Here is a 15,634-nt window from a genome sequence, read left to right on the forward strand (position 1 = left end):
TAAGCTATCAGTTCCCTGATCTAACCTATCAAAAGAACACATTTGAAACCAGGAGACCATTTTTTGTATGTCCTCCATTATAGTTGCTTTCTCATTATCCACTAATTTCCTAGCTTGAATTTGAAACAGTAGCTTTCTATTATTGAAAAGTATCTTGATTTTCCTCCATCCTTTGGTTGCTACTTTGATCAAACATTAGTCTGATAGCTTCAGCAATGTCCTGCAGCTTGCTTGCCTTTCCTTTAGACTCCATGCTGCCAGGCACTATTCCAGTGTATTCGAAGCTGCAATTCCAATGCCAACAAAATTTGATTCATTTTGGTTTTGGATTGCCAGCTTCAGTATCACTGTTTTAGGGTCGATTTGTACCATTTGATTATTGGCTTGGAGTCTCATTGTTTCTGCTATGCTTCTCGATTGAGTCTATCTTGATTCTCTGTATTCTAGCTTTCCAAATTTGCCAAAGTACATATACCGTTAGAGATATATGATCCTTAATCCCATGCCTATTCCTTGCTTGCATCATGGTATTCCACCATTGTTTGAAGCATCCAATCCGGTCTTCCAAGCCTTCCCAGTTTACTAGTGCACATTTCCAGGTGTCTCTTGCTTTCTTGCATTGCAACAACACATGCTCAATGGTCTCTACATTCTCACCACACCCATAGCATATTTGATCACCTTTTCGAGTTCTTTGGAAGATCTTATTTTTCACTGGCATCCCATTGTTGATGCATTTCCAAACAAAAATCTTCAATTTTTGTTTGATGGGTAGTTTCCACAATGCTTTTCACAATTTTTTGTTTGTTTGTTGGTAGTTGCATCCCTCTTTTGTACTTCTTCTTTCATTCTTCTTCCTGTTTTTTTATTGTAAAACCTTATAACCAGATGAAACTGTGTATTAACCATTTTTGCAATGTCTCCACATTATGTTGACTTCTCTGTCAGCCAAGCTTATTGGAGTGTTCAAAATGTGGTTTGCATCTTTTTGGCTGAAAATCTTGAATATCAAGTCCCTATTCCATTTGTAATTTATGATGAGGCCTGAAACTTTTTCCAATTTACTCCATTCTAGTTTGTGTGTGCTTATCCTCCCATTATTATTGCTGGTGATCCATCTTTCCAAATGTTAGTTCCCATTCTCTATTCTTTTTCTGCATCCTTCTTCAATAACCTCTCCTGCGCTCATTAGGCTTTGCCATATCCAAGAGGCATTCTTTGGTATCTTGTTAGATAATATTGATCCCTTCTTGAAGTATTTACTTTTCAATATTTTGCTTACCAGTAGGTTGGGATTTGTCATTATCCACCATATATGCTTTGCAAGCGGGGCTTTGTTGAATTTGAACAGATGCAGATCCTTGAATCCCATTCCTCCATCTTCTTTATCCCTAGTGAATTTCTCCCATGCAATCCAATGCTACTTGTCCTTCTTTTCATTTTGTCCCCACCAATAGCTAGCCATCATGGAGTCTATTTCCTTGCATAGCTTCTAAGGGAGTTTGTAGCATGACATGACATAAGTTGGGATAGCCATTGTCACTGCCTTGAGTAGTGTTTCCTTCCCTGCTTGACTAAGTAGTTTAGTTTTCCAATGCTCCACTTTTTTTTTTGACCTTGTCTTTTATGAATTCAAAAATCTGCTGTGACAGTCCCACCTTTCCCTAGGGTGTACCCCGAGAGTTAGCGGATTGTTTGCCAAACTCTCGCCAGGACTAACTAATCCAAATTTCGCAATTAGGCACTACAATGCACACATAACTTCAAATCATCCAAAATCATGTACTATATACAATAGAGTCACTAACAATTCAAACTTAAAGTACAAACCAAAATTTTCAATCCTATATGAATACATATAGGGTTTACTAATACAAAGGAATTTAAAACAAAATACTTAAAGTCTAGTGCTAGCTCACTTTTCCCCAAAATCACCAGCCCACTCCTTCATCCTCTGTAACGAAAACAAGGATAATAGGATGAGTTTTCGTCCAATAAGACACCATAGAAACATGTGGTCAGCAACAAAGCGTAAAGACAAAATCATGTATAAATAACATTTAGAGAATTAAACAAATGCCACAGTTAATAAGGAAAAAGGATACATTTGGCTCTCAGGAGCCACATTCCTAGTCGCAGTAGCTTGATCCAACCCATTGACACTCTGTCAATGTTTTAAGAAGCAAAATTTATGTCCATAGATCCCCATTTTACACCAATTTTCATCCACCGAATATACTCTTTACCGGGCCCGAACACCAAGTAGAAACAGTGGTGGTAATACTCGAGTATACCAAATATCAGAAAAATCCAGTACTTAGAGATTCAGTGACAATTTTTCCCCATGGCCCATCAATCGACCTCGACCAAACCCTTGTTGGCTCAATTCGATTAACTAACCAGTGAGATTTGAGCTCAAGTTCATAGTAAGGTCATCGGATGTTAAGCTCTAAACGACATCAATTTATGCACAACTAAAGGATTTTTAAATAAACAGTAGGCTAATCAAACAATCAAGTGAATTCGAGTGTGATAAAGTATACACCCGTCCAATCTAGGATAAACTAAAACCACAGTCATTCAAATCATAAATTTCAATCACAAGTAGATCGCTTAAGCAACAAGTCATGCGAGTGGTACATTCACCAGTTGTTCAAGCAAAGCAACGTCAAAAGTTCGTCCCCGAGTTATACCCTTGATCACCAACAAATCCTAAGAACAACCAAGATAAAAATATTATGGTTCAACCATCCAAAACTTAGGTGAACCAAGAAAAATCCAAGTAGCTACTAGGGCAAAGATTCAAATATGGTTTTGGAGTGAAAAGAGAGCATTTGGACCCAAGAGACATGAGTAACCAAGGAGTTCCTCATTCCATTTCATGGCTGAAAATTTCCAGCAGCAAAATAGTTAAAAAAACAAGGTAATTCACCTTTTAAAGTTCTTAGATTCGTTCCAATTCAACACACTATCATAGTTCAAGATTTTAGCAAGTGATATAGGCAAGATTGAGTCCAAAAAACCGTCGAACGAAAGGATTTCAAGGCTAAAACACCAAGGTAACTAAGCTGCCACCCAATTAGCATTTTCGAAAAGAAATAAGCACAACATGAGATTTTCACCTTCCAAACCTTATGATTCTTACTCAACTTCAACCCCTAAGAATCTTAATAAGAATTTGAAACAAGATTTAGCCAAACTCATCATGACAAAGTTGAGAAAAAAACAAAGTAAAATGGTCGACAAGGAAAAATCACAGCCCTATAATTTAGAGAAAATCACCAACGAAACCCCTCCATTTCATCTAAAATTCAACACATAAGTAAAGTTTAAAGGTTTACCAAGTATCTTAGACAAATTGGCTACAAATTCACTCCACAATGAAAGGAAACCAAGATGATTCCCAATCGGACAGCATTTCCCCGTGTCTTCCTCTAAGTTTCCTTCAAACTTAAGGTGTAACTTCATGGCCAATCCACCACAATCAAGACCATAAGTTCTAGGTGATAAAAGACATAGTTACCTCCAAACCCTATGAAGAAATGCAACCAAAAGCTTCTCCTCCACAATCTCTCCACAAAAGCCTTTCTTCCTACCTTGATATCACTTTCTATGGATGGAATTACAAGCTTAGGATGAAATTCCAAGGATTCAAGCAAGGTTTCAAGGTTTAAAATGAAGTTTTCTTTCTCTCTTTTCCCTCTCAAAGTTTCGGCCAAGATGAAGAAGAAAGTGAAGGAAATTTAGTCAATTTTTCCAAGATAAAGACCAAGACTAATCTTGGTCAAAGCTTGCTTAGATGACCGACAAGTATCTCTCTTAAGTTTGAAACTTATCACTTTGTCTTTCCTTTGTCTTATCTCACTAATCCATGTTGTTTTCCTCCAATCCGCTCTTACCACTGCTAATCACATAAATCCTTTAGTAAACTATCCATTTTTATTCACTAAATTTATTACGCAACACACTAGCGGGTTCCACTTCTATAATGCGCTACGAACTTAACATGTACTAACTTATAGGAGAAAATGATTAAAAAAAATCTTGACTTACTTATAAAAATATCTAGGAAATTAAGGCAATAAAATAAAGTAAAGAAAATATATTAAAAAAATAAAAAAAAATTTCGGGTCCTCACATCTGCTATTTGATTCTGGTGATTATCATGGGTAGTCCAAGGTACTTGCCTTGATGGACTGCTTGGATCTCCCCTAATTCTTCATAGATTGCTTGCTTTTCCCTTGGTTGGTGTTTTTCCTGAAGAAAACTAAAGACTTCTCCATATTGATTAATGGCCAGATGCTAGCTCATATTTCTTCAACACTTATTTCAGTTTTCTTGCATCTTTCTGTTCAACATTGCACAATATTAGCGAGTCATCTGCAAAGAAAAGACGGGTTAATGAAGGTCCATTTCTACTGATTTTCATTCCCTTCATCTTTTTGTTTTCCTCTGCTCTTTTGAGAAGATTGGAAAATCCTTCTGAATAGATTAGGAACAAGTAGGGTGACAAGGGATCACCCTGCCTTAACTCTCTCCCTAGCTGGATAAGCTCTCTTGGTTCACCATTTATGCTGAAGGAGTATGATACATTAGTTATACAATTCATGATCCAGTTAACCCATTTATCACAAAAGCCCATTTTGTTCATCATTGTCCAATCTTATAATAGTTCACCTTTCTTTTCGACTTTTCTCACCACTCTTTAACTCCTCACAATTCCCTTTCCCTTGCCTCTAACTACCCTCTAACTTCCTATTCCTGCTACCCAATTTCCTATCTCATTCCCCTCACCATTCTCTTAAACCCTTGGATAGTCCCCCTAACCTCTATTCCTCATGCCCAGCCTCCTCCATTTCCCTTTCCATTACTCCTAATTTTTTCTTCTACCCAACCAACCAGAATAAAGTAATATCACAATTTTTTATTGGAGATATATTATACTATCAAAACTCTGTTATTTTCTCTTATATGCTTATGAGAATAACATATATACATGTGCATATAATATGTCATATGTGTGTGCAGGGATTTTCTTTTTTAAATAGTTTGCGACCGGTAGGGGTGCTGTCGAGTCGAGTCGAGCTCGAGTAGTGCACTACTTAAGGCAAAATAACTAAGCTCGAGCTCATCAAACTTTTAAAATTCGAGCTCGAGCTCGAGCTCGACATCAATTTATGGAACTCGAACTCGAGTTTAATTAAATGTAATTAATTCAAATCAAGCTCAATCGAGCTTATTCGAGCTCAATCAAGCCTATTCAAGCTCAAGTAATAAAAATTAATATTTTATATATAATTTTAAATAAAGGATATTATTGATTTCACAATAATAAAAATTAAAATATATATTATAAAAAACTCGATAGAGCTCGTCGAACTCTCGAGTACTATATTTCCAAGATCGAGCTCGACTCGATAGCTCTAACGAGCAGCTCGAGCCCGAGATCGAGCTTGGTCAACCAAGCTCGAGCTCGAGCTGTTGACCAAGTAGCTCGCGAGTTCGAGCCGAGCTACTTGGTTCAGCTCCAACCCTAGCGACCGGTATTTCCCATCTCTATTGGTCCAAGAGCCCTAATTTCTTCCTTATTCACTCAAAACATAACATATTATCAATGTTATACTATTATAAAGTAAATCAGGCTAGTAAAATATAAAAATGAAAATTCAATGCAAAAGATAAAACACCAAATATACTTTTCATATTAATTATGAACTGGATGATTTCAAATTTTAAAGGAGAAATATTGTAGTTGAATCCATATTCAATCTCCAAATTAAATAGTTAAAATTTGAAGCAAAAAATTTTCTATAACTCGCAATTTGGTTTTACAGTTTTAAAATATACTTATATTTGTACTTTCAAATTAAAATTGAAAAGATAAAATTTGAAGCAAAAGAAAGGAAAAAAAGAAAACCATAACCTGCCATAATATGAAAACCATAAATTTGATTTAATATTTTTACAATATATTTAACTTTACCTCCCATAATATGAAAACCATATAAAACTGAAAATTGATCACAATGATTGCAAATATTGGCATCTGAAAATGCAAACAAAAAAAATGTTAATATCTTATAATACTCCTAACTACTACAAAAAAATATGTAAAAATGACATAGCAGTTATATATTTACATATGAAGAAAAAAATAAGAATATATAAAATAATCAATAATACCCAAGGTTATTCTTAGCATTTGGGCTTTACACTCTTATTCAAATTTAATTAGGGTCAAATTTGGATTAGATATATGTCGCGCCCCAATTTTTGAATGAAAAATAAATAATTAAGGGTTTTATAAAAAATAATTTTTGATTTAATTTTGATTGAAAATGATTTTTGATTTTTAGAAAATAAATAAAGAAAATAGTCCTAGAATGGGACTAGAAAATGTAGAGGTGACAAAATAGGCGGGATGGGCGGGATTTGCTTGGATTTGAGATGGAACCGAGTCATGTGCATTTGGACCCAACCTTATCCATATGTATTTTGGGACTAATTTGGGCGGGATCACTTTGGGATGGGTTTAGATTGATCCGTCCAATACCCAAATCTATTTTTTACATATTTTTTTTCCTTTAATTTTTTTTTATTTTTTATATAACTTTAATATTTTTGATTTATTAAATTTCTTTTAGTCTTATTGTGAATTTATATTTTCATGAATTCATTTTTTCATCAAATGGGGAAGGTAATGCAATTTCCAACAAAATCATATTACCATAAAAAATGATCTTTGAGTTAGCAAGTAGCAGCATTGGGTAACCAAATTAGTCCACTGAGCCTGAATAACATTGATTTACAGTCTAGAATGATCAATAATTGCTTAAAAAAGACATGACATTTTGGTAAGAATGAACATATTTTCTCCCTGGATTAAACCAAAAGAATGAACATTTGGGTTTATTCATATATGAAGTTGAGTTTTCTCCTCAAAAGCATGAAAACAAAAAGGCAAAGGAAATAGCTAACAAGAAAATAAACATGCAAGTGCCTTATACTTAGGATTCCCACCAAAAATTGGATTAACAAATAAAGGAAAAGATAGATATATAGCCATATTCCAAAAGATATCAAGATGGCCAAAGCACTTAGGGTGTTGAATATTTATTCTCATCATTGCCCAAGGATAGCAGGTCTAAACTGACTGAAATGCTGGAAATTCTTGTGGATAATGACTAGGAAGACTGCTAGATTATATTCGCTGGTATAACTAGAAAAATTGTTAGAGATAATTTTTGAATAAATTAAATTTTTTGGCGAGATATTTGGGCTCAATGGGTACCCAAGTATTTCACAAATTTTCCATCAATTAATGGGTACAATTCGGATTTGTTCCATTTTAAACCCAATATCAAATTACAATATCCATCCCGTCCAAAATTCCCATCGACATAGGTAGCCCATTGGGACTTAGGACACATTGCCACCTCTAAGAAAGTGCGACGATTTTGGCCCAAATTAAAAGTTTATAAAGAGTTTTTTAAGAAAAATAGGAGTCGCCACTTGGTATTGAGTTAAGGTGTACCAAATCACCTAAAATGAATTTTTAAAGAAAAAGTAGAAAAAATCCTTTTTAAACAACTCCAAGTATTCGAAAATCAGAGAAAAGTATTTGGGAGTTACGTTTGAAGAAAGGGAAGGCAAGAATAAAATCCAAGGTACCCTTTCAACCTAACCTAGAGTTAGTTGTGTGATTTAGTCAAAAAATTTCTTATTTTAACATAATAATTTATCACATTTGGATGTCACTATATAGATGCAAAACCTAAATCTATGAGGATATTGGGGAGTCGGACTATCTATTCAAAATTTAATTGGTGCAAATCACATTAATTGTGATGCCCAAGTTGACTCTTTGAAGAGATCACGAATATGCAAATTATATGAGACTTGAAGGAAAGAAAAGAAAAGAATAAATATACAAATATACATGACCTAAAGGAATGCATCATAATGGGTGCGGGGAGCTAAAATTTGTGACTTTAATTTTCCCTTTAATAGAGGGAATACGAGCGTGCTAAGGTTAGAGAGCCATACACATCCATATCCCATATTCGAGGGATATTTCTCCTATCTAATCAAACAAATGATCTATCCTAGTTTTAATTTTCTCAAATGGAGTGCGAGTCTACATGTCGTGTTTCACACATAGGGATAAGGAATATACGTATAGGGAAAATATGGGATAAATGATATACATATAAGGGAAATGTCATGCAAAATGATAAAATCTTAAAAAGCAGAAAATATGCATGAAAATGTAGTGATTGGTCACACGACCATGATTTAGCGCGTGGACGGTTCTTAAGGGTCTAGCGTTGGATTAACCTATGTTTATAGTTCTCACTAGCATTAGACTAGTGAGAAATCGGAACAAAGGGTCACAACTAGCGTTGGACTAGTGTGCTGACGACATGCATTTATTATAATCAAATAAATCATGTAAAACATAATAAAGCCAATAAATACATAAATCACGTATAGCACATAACACATAAACATGATATTTAGATGCAATAACCCTAAGAAATCAAGTAAACACATAGGCATACAAGCATGCAAAGCGAAATGAAGACCTAACTGTTACATTTGGGGGCCCTAACTACAATCTAAAAGGGGAAAGAATGAAATGAAATGAAATAATAACCTAACTATTACAATTTGGCATTTAAATGCCTTTAAAATAATCAAAAATTAAATTAAAATAAATATACAAAATTAAAACCAATAAATTGAATAAATAAATAATAAAATAATAAAAAAACCTTCAAAAATCATGCAATTACACACATAAAATCACATAGGAGTACATAGGATCAAAATAAGGAGTAGAGTATACCTCCCTTAAACTGGTGATCTAATGAAATGAAGTTTCTCTTTTCTACCCTCTAATCACAAAGAAAATGATTAAGGTACCACTTTAATTAACAAATAATCATAAGAGATGAAAATAAACATTGAATTGAACAATTAAAGCATTTAAATGAAAAATTAAATTAAGCAAGGGCCTAATTGAAACAATTAAAGAAGTTTGAGGGGTCAAATTATTATTATTACAAATATTATGGGCCTAAATTAAAAAATAAAATTAAGGGTTTAAGATGAAGCATACCAAAACCAAATGCTAAACTTCACAAAATGAATGAAAACTCATTTGCTATAATTAAACAACAAAATTACCCAAAATTTACTAAAATCCAAATCAAAACTATAAATCTATCAAAAGTTATTAAACCTTCAAATTTCATCCCAAAACTCATGAATAATCTGTCCAAAAATCACATTAAAGCATGCCAAAGAAAGTTAACATTTTAAAAGGATGAAATTTGATTATTTTTTCAAATTTTTCGGCCAAAGTAGCATTATTAAGAAAAATAGGGGTTAAAGTGCAATTTTCAGAAATTTGCATGCAAAGCATCAGGCAAGAGCTTTCTTATTCCACACCATTCTGTTTTTCAGCTTCAGGATACACAGGAAAACAGCCATGAACTCCAATGAAACATGCAGATCCGTCAACTAATCCCACAAAAACTCAACCCAACAAACAACCATGCAATGACACAAGATCAAAGATTCAAAATCCCCTCTCCCCCAATAGATTCGCAAAGAAAGGAAGACATCTTTTGTTGCTTCTACAATTGAAAGCTTATTCAATGCAGAAATCTCGTGCAAACTCAAACTAAAGCCCAAGAACCTATCGACCAAAACCCCTTAACAATTTCAACCCTCGTTGATTAACAAAACGCAATCGTGAACATTAAGCTATTGAAGATCAAAAGAAAATCAGCTGCAAATGCGAGAAAGGGAGACCAAAGTTGGCTTTTGGTGAAACAAGCAATAGAGCTTATAACAGGTGCAACTCTTAAAACCCGTCTCTAAAACATCAAAACCCAAATATCAAACATTAAACCATCTCTAAAACTATTTTAGCAAATCTTAAAATCATCAAAACTCAAATCCTTGAAGCAACTAGGATCACAAAAGGAGGAAATGACAGGTACAAGCATACCAGCGAAACAAAAAAGCTCATGCGATGGTCCAACGAAACTTCATAGAAAAGGTTAAGTTGGCTAACTCAAGATGTATTCGTTACCTGCAAACAGTTGGAGTGTGAATCGATGCGAGGGAAACAAAGAATTTGCGCCTGGAGCGTTGGACACGAAGCAGAAAATTTTTCGCGGCTTCAAGTCTGGTGACGGCAGCGATTTTAGGCCCGGATTTGACGATGTTGCAGCTGTTTTTTCCAGGAATTTTCTGAATACCAATTATTCACTGATGATGGTAGATAGTGCAGCAAGAAAAATCTCCTCAAAAGGAGGTCAGGATTTGTTGAAATATGATCATGAACATGGTAGGTTCATCAACCCTGGCTCAACTTTCAGCAGAAAAAATTTCTGCACTTTTCTCTCTTCCCTTTCTCCCTCTGTTTCTCTCTTTTCTGATCCCTCTCTGATCTTCCCCAGGTTTCTCCCTCCTTCTTTCTTCATTCCCCCCGAAGCTCTCCCATTTCTTTTCTTTCTCTCGGTTCTTTTCTCCTTTCTTCTTGCCCGAAAACCTTTTTTCTTCCCTTTCTCTTGCTTTCTTCCACTGCCCGAAGTTCCTCTTGGTTTTTCCTTTTTTTCTCCAGATTTTTTTCAATCCCTTTGCAATCTCCCTCTTTCTTGCTCTCTCCCCAGATTCTTTCCCTTCCTCCTCTCTTTCTTTCCTCCCTTTCTTTCCTCAGCTGCCACCCGAAGCTCTTCCTTTGCTTTTCCCCTTTGCCCATAGCTACTTTTCTTCTTTTTTTCTTGCTTCCTCTCTTCCTTCCTCAGTCCGTGGCCTTTTTCCTTTTTTCTTTCTTTCTTGTCTTTGTTTTTCTGTTCAGTCCGTAGCTTCTTTTTCTTATCTCTCATTTCCAAATTATTTCTCCAAAATCTCCCAAATCAACAAGTGTCCTACCACCTAATCTAGCAAGTGTTGTGTTGTCAACAAAAAATAAGGACACTTGTCTAGCCCTTACCTATCCCACTTAACTAGTTTGCATAGCCTCCACCTATCTATTATGCATGTATTCCACATATTTTTCCTTTTTAATTTTTTGTTTTTCAAAACAAATATAGGATAAATAACAAATGTTACATTCCTTCCTTTCTTTTCTTTTTTCTTTTTTTGATTTTACCTTGCAAAAATTCATTTTATTTTAAAAAATTGAAAAGATAAAAAAAGATTGGAATTTGTATAAGAATTTTCTTTTTTCGAAATTTAATGCAAAAATATCTTAAAAAGAAAAATGATGAACCTAATTTACTGAAATAAGTAAAAATAAACACTAACTATCATTTTACAAATTTAATCAACTAAAATAAAATAAAATAAGGACAAGAATAAATAATAAAAATAAAGCTAAAATTGAATAAAAGGTGTGTACAGCTTGGCTATCTTTATCTGAATTTTGAAAAAATTCGAGACAAAGACGTAGACACAAAATACTTACCTGTAGTTATTCTGCTATGAACTGAAACCTGTAAACATAGAAAGGTTAGTGGAATAAAAATCAGAGTCTGCCATAACATCGGTCAGTGGGATAATACTTGATCCTGTCGTAAAATTGGTCAGTGGGATAAAATCCGATCATGCCATAACATCGGTCAGTGGAAAAAAATCTGATCCTGCGGTAACATCTGTCAGTGGGATAAGAACCCAATCTTGCCGTAAAATCGATCAGTGGGATAAAATCCGATCCTGCCATAACATCGGTCAGTGGGATAAAATCCAATCCTGCCGTAATCATCAGTCAGTGGGATAAGACCCGATCCTGCCGTAATATCTGTCAAAAAGGAAGGTAGAAGGGTGCGCGGCCGACGCTGAGACTCGCCAACAAGAAATTAAATTTGATTGTCAAGAAAGGGGGGTAGAAGGGGCGCGGTAGACGCTGAGACTCGCCAACAAGAAATTAAATGTGATTTATCAAGAAGGGAGGTAGAAGAGTGCGCGGAGGACGCTGAGACTCGCCAACAAAAAATTAAAATTTGTTGATTTGTCAAGAAGGAGGTAGAAGGGTGCGCGGTGGACGTTGAGACTCACCAATAAGAAATTAAATTGCCGAGAAAGGAGTGTTAGTGCATGGAAAAGTTTTTGAATACTCACTTAGAGAATCTTTACAAAAAATTTGCCCCAATTTCAACCAATTATTGTGTAACCGATCATTCGTTTTGCATTATGGTATTGTTGCTCCTCCTTAAAACTTTGATTCACACCTCTTCCTCGGTTTGAACCATGAATATTCAATTCTTGAACAACATTCCGCAATTATATAAAAATTTTGCCCCAATTTTGTTATTTGAAACACGTATAGATCTGCAAGAGAAAGAACAATCCTAATAACAAATAATGCTACCACCATTCAACTTGTTTAGCTTTCAAGAAACGTGTAAATATGAGTATTTTGATATTTTTTCCTCGATGTTACAAAATCCAATCTTGTACTGCAAACTACATCCAGACTGCCTTAGCTTCCAATGCTAACTCAACATGAAAATTTATACATATGTACTTTCAATAAACCGTGGAGATTGTTACTCCCTCCGTCCCATTGAAAGTGTTATTCTTTCCTTTTTTGGCTGTCCCAAAATGTTTGTCATGTTTCCTATTTTTAGCTACTTTATACTCTGAAATTCCCTCCATACCCTTCATTAATTATGCATAAAGAATACTATAGCTTGGCCCACAAAATGCTATGGGTCCCACAATCATTGGTTTCAAGACAAAGTGCATCTCTTTTCTCGATTGTAGGACAAAGTATACGGGCCCCACAATCATTGGTTTCAAGACAAAGTACTTCTATTCTCTTTTCTCGGTTGCAGGACAAAGTGTGAATCTTCTTTCTATAATTTTAATTAGAGATCTACAAATTAAAATTCACATCTTTTTTTATGATAAAATAAAAATTCACATTGGCACAAACGGAGTAAGAGAAGTAGCCCACACCTGTTACTCAATTAAAATAATCAAGCCAAAGAGGAAAAAAAGGCATCAGCATACAAGATTCAGCTAAAGACATTCAACCAAAATGATATCAAGGCCTTTATATGGAGTACATGCTTTACAAAAGTCACTTTACTAAAGTGAGCAAAAACATTTAGGGTGCGTTTGGTTCTACAGAATTGGAATTGAATTAGAATTAAAATTCTATAGAATTGGAATTCTATGAATTGGAATTCCAAATCATTGCAATTCTTTCGTTTGGAAAATGCATAGAATTGATATGGAATTTATTTGGAATTCCAAATTCTTTGTTTGCATGAGAGAAGAATTCATTAGGAATTAGAATTGTTTTCATGAAACATTTGCTTACATATAATTTTTCTTTTTTTTCTTTTTTCTATATAATAATTTCTTTTTTTCTTACATTTAGCTAATCTTTACTAAATATTTGAAAGAAAAAACCAATATATGCCTTTAATAATTTATTTTTTCCCACTCTCATATCAATTTCTTTGGTGAACATTTCCTTTAACATGTTTTGATCCATTATCCCTTTTTGTGAAGAAATATATCCCTGTGGCGCATGGAGGCAACATGCATCTGGCAAAGACAATTGTACACAGGAATTGTCCAATTTGTGCAACATCCAATGTCGGTCGAGGGATACACCAGAAACCATGTACCATAACCCATTCATCTATAATTTATTAACTTGCAAGTTCGTTAGTCATAACACCTACAAGTTCCAAGTCTCCATTTCACTCCCCTAACAATACAACCGAATGAAAATGCCGAAGGCCAGCATAAAAATTTGGAAGCAAAATTTAAATGCCAACACAAGTATCATTTTCTGACTTGCATGTCCAATCAGACTCGACAAATAACACTTCTTAACCAATCTCTAGTATGATGTGAAATGAGCTCAACAAGCATCTGGATAGCATGAAAAAAACAAAAAAAAAAAAACAGCAACATTGATCACCACATAGGTTCATGCAGCTCAAGGACAAGTCCTTCACCGGTATCTCAAAGTCGATGGATTCCTTCCATAGTAACTGTGGAATGTCTAATGCAGGTTGCTGAATTGCAAGCTCAGAGATGGATCTTGCTCGCTCTGTTTCACCCAAAAATCTTTCCTATTCGGCATAGCTGTTCTACGCATATCAATTCCCAGGTGACGCATATCAATTCTGAGGTGACCACTCCAGATTCAGCAGCCACTGCATTATAGAACTAAAAGTGAGAGGCAAATAGGCACCTGAAAAATCCATACATATGTTAAATGAAGAACTTATGCTGACTTATCTGGACGGAATCTTTTTGCAAAAGTAATTTGGAGATGTTGCTGAGATCATCACTTATGTGCACAAAATTGTTTGGAGATGTCCTAAATTTATTCTAGTGACTTAAAGCTTCGGCTGGTAAGGATTTTCCAGCACACTGCAACAAAAGAAAGAAACAGAAAAGTCCCGACAAAGCTTTCTTTCTAAAAACAAGACTAATTGGCTACGAGAAACATCAGAATCCTTCTAAAGCCTTCTATGAGTCTCATCAAAAGGAAAGATTTGATGAGACTTCAATATAATTTAACTCACAAGACAGGAGTAGCGAAAGGAGGAGAAAAATAAGCGAAGTATGTAAATAGGGAGAGTTAAAGACGCTTACCAAGCAGCTCTTTCGCCTTTTTGTTGGGAATCTGGGAAGAAACCAGGAAGTTTCTGCAGCTTCAAGATGAACTGAGGTGCCCAGAAATGCCTACGGAGGCCCAGATAAAAACTGCAAAAGAAAAAAGGCGGTCACAGATCTTATGGCAGTAGAACTCGGATAGAAGTGCCCCAACAAAAAATTTGCAATTACGACTTTCAATCTCCAACCGAATTCGATCCCAAACACAAACTTCTAAAACATACAAAAATATGCGAACGACTTCCCGATTCCGATCTTAGTTCAGAACTGATATGACGGATGAAATGAAAGCTTGAATACTTAAATCTAATCGATTCAAACGAAAATAACAACGGATTCAGAGGTCCGTAGATTATACGTATACAGATACATGACTAACCCGTTTGAGCGGAGGCTGGAATGGTTATGGTGAACAGTATCGAGGCCTGAAATGATGACTTGGAGAGATCTAGGCTTGTTTGCTTTGCTGGGTGCAATTTGGTTCGGCAATTCTCGATCCCTCTGGGTGTCTCACAAGCATTATCCTTCCTGGGTGTCTCACAAGCCCTAAATGTGTCTGAAATTTGGGGTGGACAGTGGCGAGAGTGGCGAAGGATGGAGGAAGTGGCCAGAGAAATGGAAGGCAGGGGGGAGACGGTGGTGGGAAAGGTAAGGTATTAGGATTGCAGGTGGAAGTGATGGTGGAGAGCAGAGCCCTAGCGGCTGAGGAAAATGGTGAGTTAGACGGGAAGAAAGGGGTGTCAATATCTTTTGACCCGATTTTAATTTTTGACCCATACTAGATCCGCGCGTGGACCCGTTTAGTTGTGGAATTGGAATTGGAATTCTTTGGTTCAGCCAAAGAATTGGAACCATGGAATTCGATCGATTTAGAATTGTAATTCAATTCTAATTCTATAGGAAAGATAGTACCCAAACACAAGAATTGAAATTGGAGCTCCAATTCCAATTCTACACTCCAATTCTACAGGGAACC

At 35.3% G+C, this 15,634-nt stretch overlaps 1 long non-coding RNA gene across 1 annotated transcript; it reads right to left on the reverse strand.

The window, feature by feature from the left end:
* Positions 1-13,650: 13,650 nt before the first annotated feature.
* On the reverse strand, positions 13,651-15,378 carry LOC113783623. Its single transcript, XR_003469931.1, has 3 exons — positions 15,038-15,378; positions 14,638-14,748; positions 13,651-14,412 (listed from the first exon to the last, which is right to left on the reverse strand). It is a non-coding gene; the product is annotated as an uncharacterized LOC113783623 (long non-coding RNA).
* Positions 15,379-15,634: the final 256 nt, after the last annotated feature.

This window comes from Coffea eugenioides, chromosome 9 (genome assembly GCF_003713205.1).
Source record: "Coffea eugenioides isolate CCC68of chromosome 9, Ceug_1.0, whole genome shotgun sequence".
NCBI lineage: Eukaryota > Viridiplantae > Streptophyta > Magnoliopsida > Gentianales > Rubiaceae > Coffea > Coffea eugenioides.